Below are 10,557 nucleotides of genomic sequence, written 5' to 3' on the forward strand. Positions count from 1 at the left end.
CCACACTTGGTCAGTTTGTTCAGGTACTTTTAGCCAGGTGCAGAGACTCTGAAAGAATATATATAATTCAAAACAAAACAGTTAGTTATTGGCTAACACACATTGGCTTGTTAGGGTTTAATAAGCTTTAGACTAATCATTAGCAAACATGACCCTCCTGTTAAGCTACCTGAGAAGTCTCTGCTGGACAGGCAGGTATGAGTCAAAAGGGGAAGGGTAACTGCTCATGGCTCTCTAACATGACCAAGTTGCCATCCTGCACCAGCTCCATCCACACTTATAACATGACACAATGATTTGTAGCTAGTCCCCAGCTAGACCTGACCAGTCTTCCCCAGGTTATTTTTTTTTCCTTTAGGATTTTATACCTATTCATGTTGGTACTTTCCCTCTTGAACTACTAACTATCTCATGTCAACAGCCTTACAAGTGTCTGTATTTCAATTTTCTCTTCTCTCTACAAATAGCTCTCATAGCTCTCTCCTAGCAGGGCAGTTATGGACCTGTGCTGTATCAGAGTTGGGTACTGGATATATGTACGCAGGCAACTAAGCAACTAGCAGATGTGCGGTGAAATTCATAACTGTGGTAATTTCTTCTCCTGTGGCATGAAGAAGGAGGGTCTCAGGTTGGACCAGATGTTGCCTTCTAGGCCTTTCCAAACTACATTGCTGTGATTTGATATATAATGAACTTTAGCACCTAACTTTGGGCTTTAAATTCTGTAGACACTGTGACACTTGACACATTGCAGTGCCAAGTTCTTTCACAGATTTACCTTTGTGCTTTTCTTGCTATTTCAGTTTTTCCACCTCAAATATGAGAAATCCAATAACTTGCTTTTTGAAACACTTTCTGACAAGGCGTGAAAATTCCTTGTAGACATTAGTCAATAAGTTACTAGGTTTTCAGGTACTAATTAGTACCTTGAACATTATTTCTAGATAGCAATGAGTTCATATGTTCATAAGCCTGGAGCATTCAAACGATAAGCCATTACATTGTTCATTCTGGAACTTAATCAGTGTGCAAAAGCAGCATCCAAGATTATTGCTGCTACCTAAACGGAGAGGCAAGAGAGGTGCAAAATGAACATGTATAATCTGCAGAAGAGTTGAAATGATTCAGAAAATGTTAAACATATCATAGTTATCTCCAGTAAAGGTCTAAAAGAAGGAACATTTTCAAATGAGGGGGCTCAAAGCAGAAAAGTGATGTAATATATTATCTTAAAAACAGTGTCTGCAGAAGATTTTCACTCCTACAGAAGACAAAAAGGAGTGCAATGACACCCATTCAAAATTCAAAAGTGCTGGAACTAAGCTGTCCTAAATTATTCCCTTTAGTTTTCATTACATGATGATATGACATTTCCTATCAGATCCCTTAGTGTACAACCACCCCATGTTTGATCTATGGCATATTTCTCAAGTCCTGCTTTCAAATACAGAATTGATAAATTTCCAGTAGGCTTTTCTAATTCTGCTGTCTAAAGACATTAGAGGAAATAACTTATTAGCAGTTTAAAGAGAGTTGTGAATAACCATAAGGGAAGAAAAAAAAACCAAACAAAAAAACCACAAAAAAACCCAAAATGTTGGCATCCAATTTTAGACATCTTTCATATTTCTGAGTTCTTATACAACTGTAACTGCCAGCATGAGGGCAATGAAAAATGAGTAAGCAGTGACCCTCTGTTAAAAGTTGTTTACATGACTCACACAGCACTCACAGAAACTCTGGGGAAGAAACAGATGCAGTTCTCCAGAATAAATACCTAAAGAATAAAAGTATTCTTTGACTACTAATCATTTGCTTGACTAGAAAGCAAAAGCATCATGAGAAAATGGAAAACCTGACTATAGAACAGGATGTTACTCAATGGAGGGAAGCATGAGATATCCCTACAACACACAGAGGGAGGGATCAACTAGCTAGTCAGCAGCTCAATAGAAGAAAAGCATCAAGGTGCTCAAGTGGATCACAAGCAAACTGTAAGTCAGCAACACTATGCTGTTACCAAGAAAAAAAAAAGGCAAACTATATAATAGGCAGTATTAAAAAGTAATACAGCCTGTAAGCCGGAACATTTCCCAATCCACATCCATCCTTCCAATGAAATGCAACCAAGCTTTCAGAATTTGAGAGAATCCAAAGGAAAGCAAGGAAAACAGTGTCTTAATAAGTACATTATGTTTAACCTATAAACATAGCTTAGAAAAAGTAAGAGACTGAAGACCTCTTTTATGTAAAGTGCTACAAACTGGAGAAACTTTCATCACGCACACCCTGAAAAGGGCAAGTAACAAGTTTAAATAAAACTTTCTTATGGGTACCTCTTCTGTTGGAAGCAAGGAGCTTGAGGCACACTGTACCTCTCTGAATGTGCTGCTGAGGCGTGTCAGATGGGACCCACAGCCCAAGGGCACAGCTAAAGGTGTGGTGAACTCCTCATCTCCTGTCCTGCCCTATGGTCCTATGACTCTGGGAGTGGCAAGCCGTAACCATCTTTAATGTGTTTTCTTGAATGGGACTTTGTCAGACAGCTGCATGTGAGGCAGTGGTAAGGTACCACACAGGTTATAGCCTTGTCTGTAAGCCGTGCTGCAAGAACCAGGCCACCTCCTCACCCCATCAACCTTGGTGGCCAGAGTGACTGTCCCTCTCCCTACAGCCAGCCAAAGAGACACAGGAGCCCCAGGGCATGGTACCAGAGGCAGAGGTATCTTGGAGACCTAGAACCAAGTAGGTTGGAAAAGGCCTTTGAGAACATCAAGTCCAACCATCACCCCAGGACTGCCAAGACCAATAAACCATGTCACAGAGGGTCTCCTCTACACATTTTTTAACAGTTTCAGGGACAGTGATTCCACCACTTCCAAGGAAGCCTGTTCCAACACCTTATCACCCTTTCAGTGAAGAATTCTTACCTAATATCCAATCTAAACTAAATCTAAAGCTGGTGAAGCTTTAGGCTGTTACCTGTTATCCTTAAAACTTGTTTCTTGGGAGAAAAGACAAGCCATCTTTTCTCTCCATCCTTTTTCAGGTAGTTGTAGAAATCAGTAAGATCCCCCCTGGGCCACCTTTGTTTCCCTTTTCTGGACCTGCTCCAGCACAATTTCTTTCCTGTAGTGAGGATATCAGAACTGAACACCTGATTCAAGGTGCAACTTCAGCAGTGCCGAATGGGGGAGTGGGCGTGGTGATTGCTGACACTGGCTTGATACAGACCTTCTTGGCTGCCCGGGCACAAACTGGATCATGTTAAGCGCCGTCAGTCAGCAACCCCAGGTTCTTTCCACCGAGCAGCAAGGCTGGTGGAGCATTCCTATATGCAGCTCCTGACCAGCTCGGGACTGGGAAGATCGGGAAAGTGACCTTGTGAGCAAAGTGTCCGTTCCCTGCTCCTCACTCTCCTCTCAGGCTAACGCTGCTTGTCCTCCTCTCCGTGCCTGACCACCCCAGGGCCGGCCTTTGTCCCCGCTGACCCAAAGCCCCGCGGCCTCTCCCCGCCGCCTGACCCTCCTCCGCGGGTGCCGGCTCTGCCGAGGAGGGGACGGACGGCTGCAGGCCGGTGGCCAGCCCCTGGAGTACTGCCAAGGGAACCGACAGCGCTTCCCGGAGGGAGGGGAAAATTCCCGGGACGCTGCTCACCCGGAGGAGGTGCTGCCCTGCCCAGTGAGGGACGGTCATGCTCCAGCTCTTCCCGGCAGTGGTCGGGGGGGGGGCTGACGTGACCCGCTGGCCGTCGGGCGAGGACCCGTCTGTCCCCCTTCCCGGAGGCTGCAGCTCGGCTGCTGCAGGTGAGTGGTGGCGCTTCCCCCCTATCGCGGCAGACCCCCATTCCCTCAGTAATCACTGCCTTCCTTCACCCCCGGAGCTCTTGCTGAGTGGAGCACAGACTGTTCTGCTCGAGGACACCGCCTTCTCCACCGCGGCACCTGTTTTGAAACGCTCCGTGGAGTTTTCACTTGACTTTTAGTCTTTCTGGTTCCCGTTGAGCTTTTTTCACTCTTTGCCTGTCCTTTAACTCCCGTTCTTAGAGGCATCCCTCGGCACGGCGGGTGCGGAAGTGCTGCGTTAGGGAGTTCCTCATCCTCCCGACACAGCGTCCCATCAGCACTAGTACTTAGCTGAATTTAGGGCGTTCTGTGACCTGCTAACCTCCTCTGTTTTCAAAATGACACTGCTTAACTACACCATAAAAACTGCTAATTTGACCTGAGCAGCAATTACTTAGATGAGGTACACCGTGGGATGTGGATGCCTCTCTTGCCAGCTGAATAGGTTTGGGTTAAACTCTCCTGTTCCTGATGCGTCGAGAAGGTGTTGACTTTCTCAGACACGCAAGCCCGGACCTTTAAAGCTGGCATCATACGGAGAAAATGTTGTTCCTGCTTTCTTTTAAGAAGCTGCAGCTGCAATCAGTCAATCTCAAACCCGTCAGAGTTAATGAGGAAAAAAAAATATATAATCAGAGTGGTTCTTGCATTCTGTGGAGTCTATTTTCTGGTATAACCTTTTTTTCTTTCTTTTTAACTGTTGCATGCCTGGACCAGTCCATACTCCAGTAAAGCAAACCAGATCCTAACAGCATTCCAAGTAGATCATGTCTGAAAATCGTAGTAAATTTATTCTGCTGTTTTTATGAATCATACCACCATGTTACATGATTCCTTCTTGCTTTCTGATGGGGCAGGAGTAGTCTTACACAACCTGTTGAGGGCTTTTCATTTTTGGATCCAATTTTTTTGCCAATATAATTTGCTTTTTTGTTTGGATGGTTTGTTGCAGTTTTTGTGGGGCCACGAATTACATAATGTTTTCCTGTTTTGGAGAAGCTCTTTAGAAAATCAACAGAATGCATCAAAGAACTTTCTGTTAAAACACAAACAAAACCACAGGAGGTAAAGCTATCCTTAAGTGATAAAATTATTACATGCCTACTAGACCTTAATTACAGAAATACATTTCTTTCATATATAGCTTTTAAAACTGTTGCTTACCCATTAAATCACAAAGGCTTATCAGGAACTTTAAGTGTCTTACATGTATTTTGTGTTCTAAGTGTAATTGAATCCATCATTTAAATTGCCTGGGAGAAGAAAGCCTCAGTACAAGGCCTGAAGGAAGGGTTCATCTGCTTTAGAGTCTGGTATTTCACCTATTAATTTTTTTTCAGAATTTAGAATTGTTGCAGATTAGCTGTGGACTTTTATTTTCAAAGGGATATAGTGGGAATTGTGGGAATCAGGAGAGCAGAGGAGCACTTTGTACAAATCATTGCCTTGGGGCATTCTTGCTCATTTTGGCACTTGGATAGTTATCTGTCTATTCAAGAGTTAAAAAACGCCTTCAGAGGACAAGTTAGTCTATCTAAGGTCTGACTTGTTTTCTAGGGGTGTCTTTTTTGTGCCTATGAAAATAGTTACCAGGTTTTGGCACCAAACATGTCAGTTATGTTAGCAACCTTCTACTGCATGGGATATACTTCGAATTGTGATTCTTATACTCAGCCTGTCTATGAAGTAGAGGAAATTAGAATATGGCATGAAAAATGTGATATAAATCCAAAGTTGCATTATTACTGCTTTTGCCTCTCTGACAGTCCTCTTCCATGTTTGTTCTAGGAATATTTGTTTGATCAATAGTGTTTATTTGGTGTCCCAAATGCTCTCCTGTAAATGGATAAAATATTCTGGATCCTAGCAGCTGAAAACATTTGTTTTCCCAGCTTGTGTATAGGCTCTGATTCATTTGAGGGTGTGGGTTGTGACTGGCAGCTGTTTCAAATAAGCAAAGTGAAGAGCACTGAGAAAGGAAAGTTGTAGGAAGTATGATCTGAAGTATGTGGCTTGAGGAAGATTGATGCAAACCAGACTGACTCTGTGGTCAGTTGTGCCTGGATGCTCATACCAGGGACTTCCTTTTCTTGAGCACATGAGTATTCCAGGTACTGCAGCAGTATTTGCACTGTATGGCTCCAGCTCCCAACCTATGACTACTGAATGCTATGAGTCTGATCTTGAAAGAGGTTTAAGTTAAACCTTGATGCTTTCATACCTATGATGAGAGGTTGGCAAAATGTTTACCTTGTGCATGTTTAACAGATGAGTAATGGGAATTTTTTTTTTCCTCTGGCATCAGGAAAGTATTGGCCTGAATGGGACTTCAGGGAACATCTAAGGCAGCCTTTTGACTGAAGAAGAAATAGTGTACCCAGAGATACTTATTTAGACTGTTTTCAAACTACCTACTGAAGAAGATTTCATCTCTTCCCAAGGTAATTTGCTGCTGTCTCCAGTTCTGGAGCAATTTCTCTTTAATTGCAGATCTCTGAACAGTTTGTGTTGCTGCTGAATATTATTGCAACTGCCGCCATGTCTCCAGAATGGTTCTCTTGATGTATTATCACTGCTGATTAATTTCAAATTAGGCTGGGGAATACTGAATCCATCTATATCTGTTTTGTCACCCCCCAGGTTACATTTTTCCAGTGGGAAGAATGACAAGTAAAGAATATATTAATGAATTAAAAATCTTTCAGTGATTCAGGCTACAACCTGACAAGACAAAAGTCTGCTTCATTTCCCTCACAGATGTTGAATTTTTAGAAATAGGAAGAATATAGAATAAAATGAAAATTTTCTTGATCAATTAACTTCAGTAGCACTGACAGATCATTTTTTGCCAATCATTCTCAAATTATGGATTAGTATTACCCCCATATTATAGATCATTTCATAGTGTGAAATAATCACACTGTGATTATAATAGCCAATAACCAAATTAGAATCACAGAATCATAGAATAGTTAGTGTTGGAAAGGACCTTATGATCATCTAGTTCCAACCCCCCTGACATGGCCAGGGACACCTCACGCTAAAGGCTGCCACCCAAGGCTTCGTCCAACCTGGCCTTTAACGCTGCCAGGGATGGAGCATTCACAACCTCCCTGGGAAAACCCATTCCAGTACCTCACCACCCCAACAGGAAAGAATTTCTTCCTTATATCCAATCTAAACTTCTGCTGTTTAAGTTTCAACCCGTTACCCCTTGTCCTGTCACTACAGTCCCTAGTGAAGAGTCCCTCTCCACCATCCCTACAGGCCCCCTTCAGATACTGGAAGGCTGCTATGAGGTCTCCACGCAGCCTTCTCTTCTCCAGGCTGAACAGCCCCCACTTTCTCAGCCTGTCTTCATACAGGAGGTGCTCCAGTCCCCTGATCATCCTCATGGCCTCCTCTGAACTTGTTCTAACAGTTACATGTCCTTTTTATGTTGAGGACACCAGAACTGCACACAATACTCCAAGTGAGGTCTCAGGAGAGCAGAGTAGAGGGGCAGGATCACCTCCTTTGACCTGCTGGTCATGCTCCTTTTGATGCAGCCCAGGATATGGTTGGCTTTCTGGGCTGTGAGTGCACACTGCTGGCTCATGTTCATTTTCTCATTGACTAACACCCCCAAGTCCTTCTCCGCAGGACTACCATGAATTTCCTTTTTGCCCAACCTGTAGCTGTGCCTGGGATTGCTCCAACCCAGGTGTAAGACCTTGTACTTGTCATGGTTAAACTTCGTGAGGTTGGCATCAGCCCGCCTCACAAGTGTGTCAAGGTCCCTCTGGATGCCATTCCTTCCCTCCAGCATATCAACCGAACCACACAGCTTGGTGTCATCAGCAAACTTGCTGAGGGTGCACTCAATCCCACTGTCCATGTCGCTGAGAAAGATGTTGAACAAGACCGGTCCCAACACCGATCCCTGAGGGAATTCATCACAGCAATTAGAACTGTAACTACTGTTGTTAATAACAGCAAAAAATTAGAGATTAGGAAAGTGATTGTATCTGTTTAACACTTACAAGGCCATATTTAAAATACTGTGTACAGTTTTGGGCTAACAGTAGAAAGACTGTCAGACTAGACTGAGTGCAGCAGAGAGACACCAGAAGGCTGTGGAGGCTGAAGCACATCTAGGAATCACTAGTGGGGCTGAGATTGCTCAGTCTTGAGAAGGGTAAGGACAGTTCTATTATTATTAGTTCTTGCTTAATTAATTGAAAGTTATTGAGAAGGCAGAGATTTTTGCAGGTGTATATAGCAAAAGGTCAGGAGAGAACAGGTGCAAACAAGTGCAAACAAAATATGAGGAGAAAATGAATATAGGAATATATGAACATAAGGATAAAAAAACCTTCACAGTGAGGGTGGTTAAGCCATGGAACAAATTGCTTAGGGAAGTTGTGGAATATCCATCCTTGGAGTTCTTCACAACTCATTTAGACAAACTGCTCTGTGATTCTGTGATAGAGAAATGCCATTGCAAAATTATCTTAATGATGAATAATACGCAGAAAGGAAAAAGCATTCAAATTGCATGTCTGCCATCCATATTCAGAAACACTGGCACAAAGCTTCTTGTTCTTACCTGCAGTTCATGGAAACAAAGCACACAGGCTGGAGTGTGATGACAAAACTTCTTCCAGGATTAAAAAAAAACCCAGGTCAGTGATAATTAATTCTCTGATGAAGAACCGTGTGGCATACTAGTACTACATTCATATCTTTTTAGACTGGCAAATCTGAACCAAGCTGTTTGTCAGAACAGTGGTTGTGACTGTCAGTTTTCTTGTGGTATTTGATAGCTGCTCACTGTTTCTCAGAGGTAGTCCTTTGCCTTTTTAGGGTGGTGCATTAGATACCTAAAAACCTTCCCTGGTTTCCTGTCTTCATTTCCTTTGTTATTCAATTACTTTCACTTTTGGTAAATATGTCAGTAATCTATTAGCATCATGTGGGGTTTTTTTGTTTCTTTTTTGATTAAACTGATACAGTTGTATTTGTACAACTGTTTTGATTCTCTTTTAATCTTTGTAACCAAGACTGATTTTTAAAAGGTGATTTTATAAAGGTATTTAATTATTGATAATACAGAAGAAGTGCTTGACATTAGCTGGTAGTAATTATTGCATGTAATTAATGTTAATTATAGTTTCTGAAAAAAAATGTTGTAAGTCAAATGTTACTTGTATATGAATGACTGTATTTCTTTTTTCTTGAACAGCATTTTATTTAACTTTCCTTTGTATTCTGTTTTATTAGAGAATTCCAGAACTTTTCCAGTGATAAAATGGTTCGATACCTACAATTGCATGTATTATCACAATTTATTATACAATATTAAATTTGATTATTAACATATTGAATAGAAAAGAGTGTTGTAGCTGTACAAAATGTTTATATTCTGATAGTTATTGATTATATTACACTGCCGTATAGTAGCGTACAGTGTTTGTACTATGCATCAATAGAAGTGATCTAGGCTGTGTCATTAGTGATCTGACAGTTTAGAGGACTGGAGAGGGATGGTTAAATGAGACATTTATTTTGATAGGGTAGTTGAGAATGCCTCTCAAGAGCAGAAAAGGGTTTGGATTTGTTTTCAAAATAGGAAGCATTTTAAATAAATAGTCTAATCTGTCATGACTTCCACAATAAATCGCCACTGTATTAGCTTAAAGTGATACATGACAAATAGAGCAAATTTTATGTGTTCAGCCGGAAAGGTGTTTACAAAATCAGGGGTCGTGTGGCACCAGGTTTTCATCATGCTGATATAATTAAGACAGGAGTTATGCCGCTGAACTGGACTGACCATCTTTGTATTAAATTGGTTTTAGAGCAGAGAGTCAGATCTCTTGACTTTAACGGCAGTTTTCATTTTTTATTCTGAAAAAGGGCATGCAAGATTTGACTTTGTGTCTCAATATTAATTTTGTATAATTCAAAGGAATAACAATCTATTGATGAGTTACCAGAAGCTTTAACATAATCTGCCTTGGAAAGACGTCTTTTTTATGTCATATACTTGCCACTCTATAACAAAGAGCTATTCTATTGTGTTTATTCCAGGAAAATGTATCAAATTCTTTTCACTTTTAGATATTAAATTTAATCAGATGGCAAGTCTAAACTTAGAAAATCTATAAATAAGCAGATTTCCCTAAGTGTGTGGAAGAGTCTACTAGTTGCATGTGATTGCATATTTAGATTCTTTGTTCGTGTTGATTTTAGTGTTGTCTAAACACTTTTGAGGATATTGGTGTAATGACAAGGAAGACTGCAAAGCCTGTACATTAGGCAATGCAGCTCACCTTTTAAATATGGAGGGGCTCCACCTGAAGCATTTGTGCTTACAAGTAAAAAGTTGGGGCACACTGCAACAAGGGTGTTTGTTGTTAGCATTGTTGGAGCCCTGGGTTGCAGTGATGTATGCAGGACTTTTATAATTTCCGTGTGACCTTTAGAAACCTGCAAAAATAATTTAAAATCTTTTTATCTTTTGGAGAAATTGTGAGCTTCTCAAAACCTAAGGATCAATAAATTGAAGTGTCTGTAGCTCTGAGGTGTTAAATTAGAGGTTTTCTGCTAGGAAGAAATTCTAGTGTGAGTTACTGGCCCTTCTGAAATCAGTAAATGTTCTGTCCTTGGCATTGTGGAGACAGAAGGTCATCCTGGTTTTCTGTCTTGTGGAACATTTTCAAATTCTGTT

The sequence above is a fragment of the Melopsittacus undulatus genome, chromosome Z (genome assembly GCF_012275295.1).
Source record: "Melopsittacus undulatus isolate bMelUnd1 chromosome Z, bMelUnd1.mat.Z, whole genome shotgun sequence".
Lineage (NCBI taxonomy): Eukaryota > Metazoa > Chordata > Aves > Psittaciformes > Psittaculidae > Melopsittacus > Melopsittacus undulatus.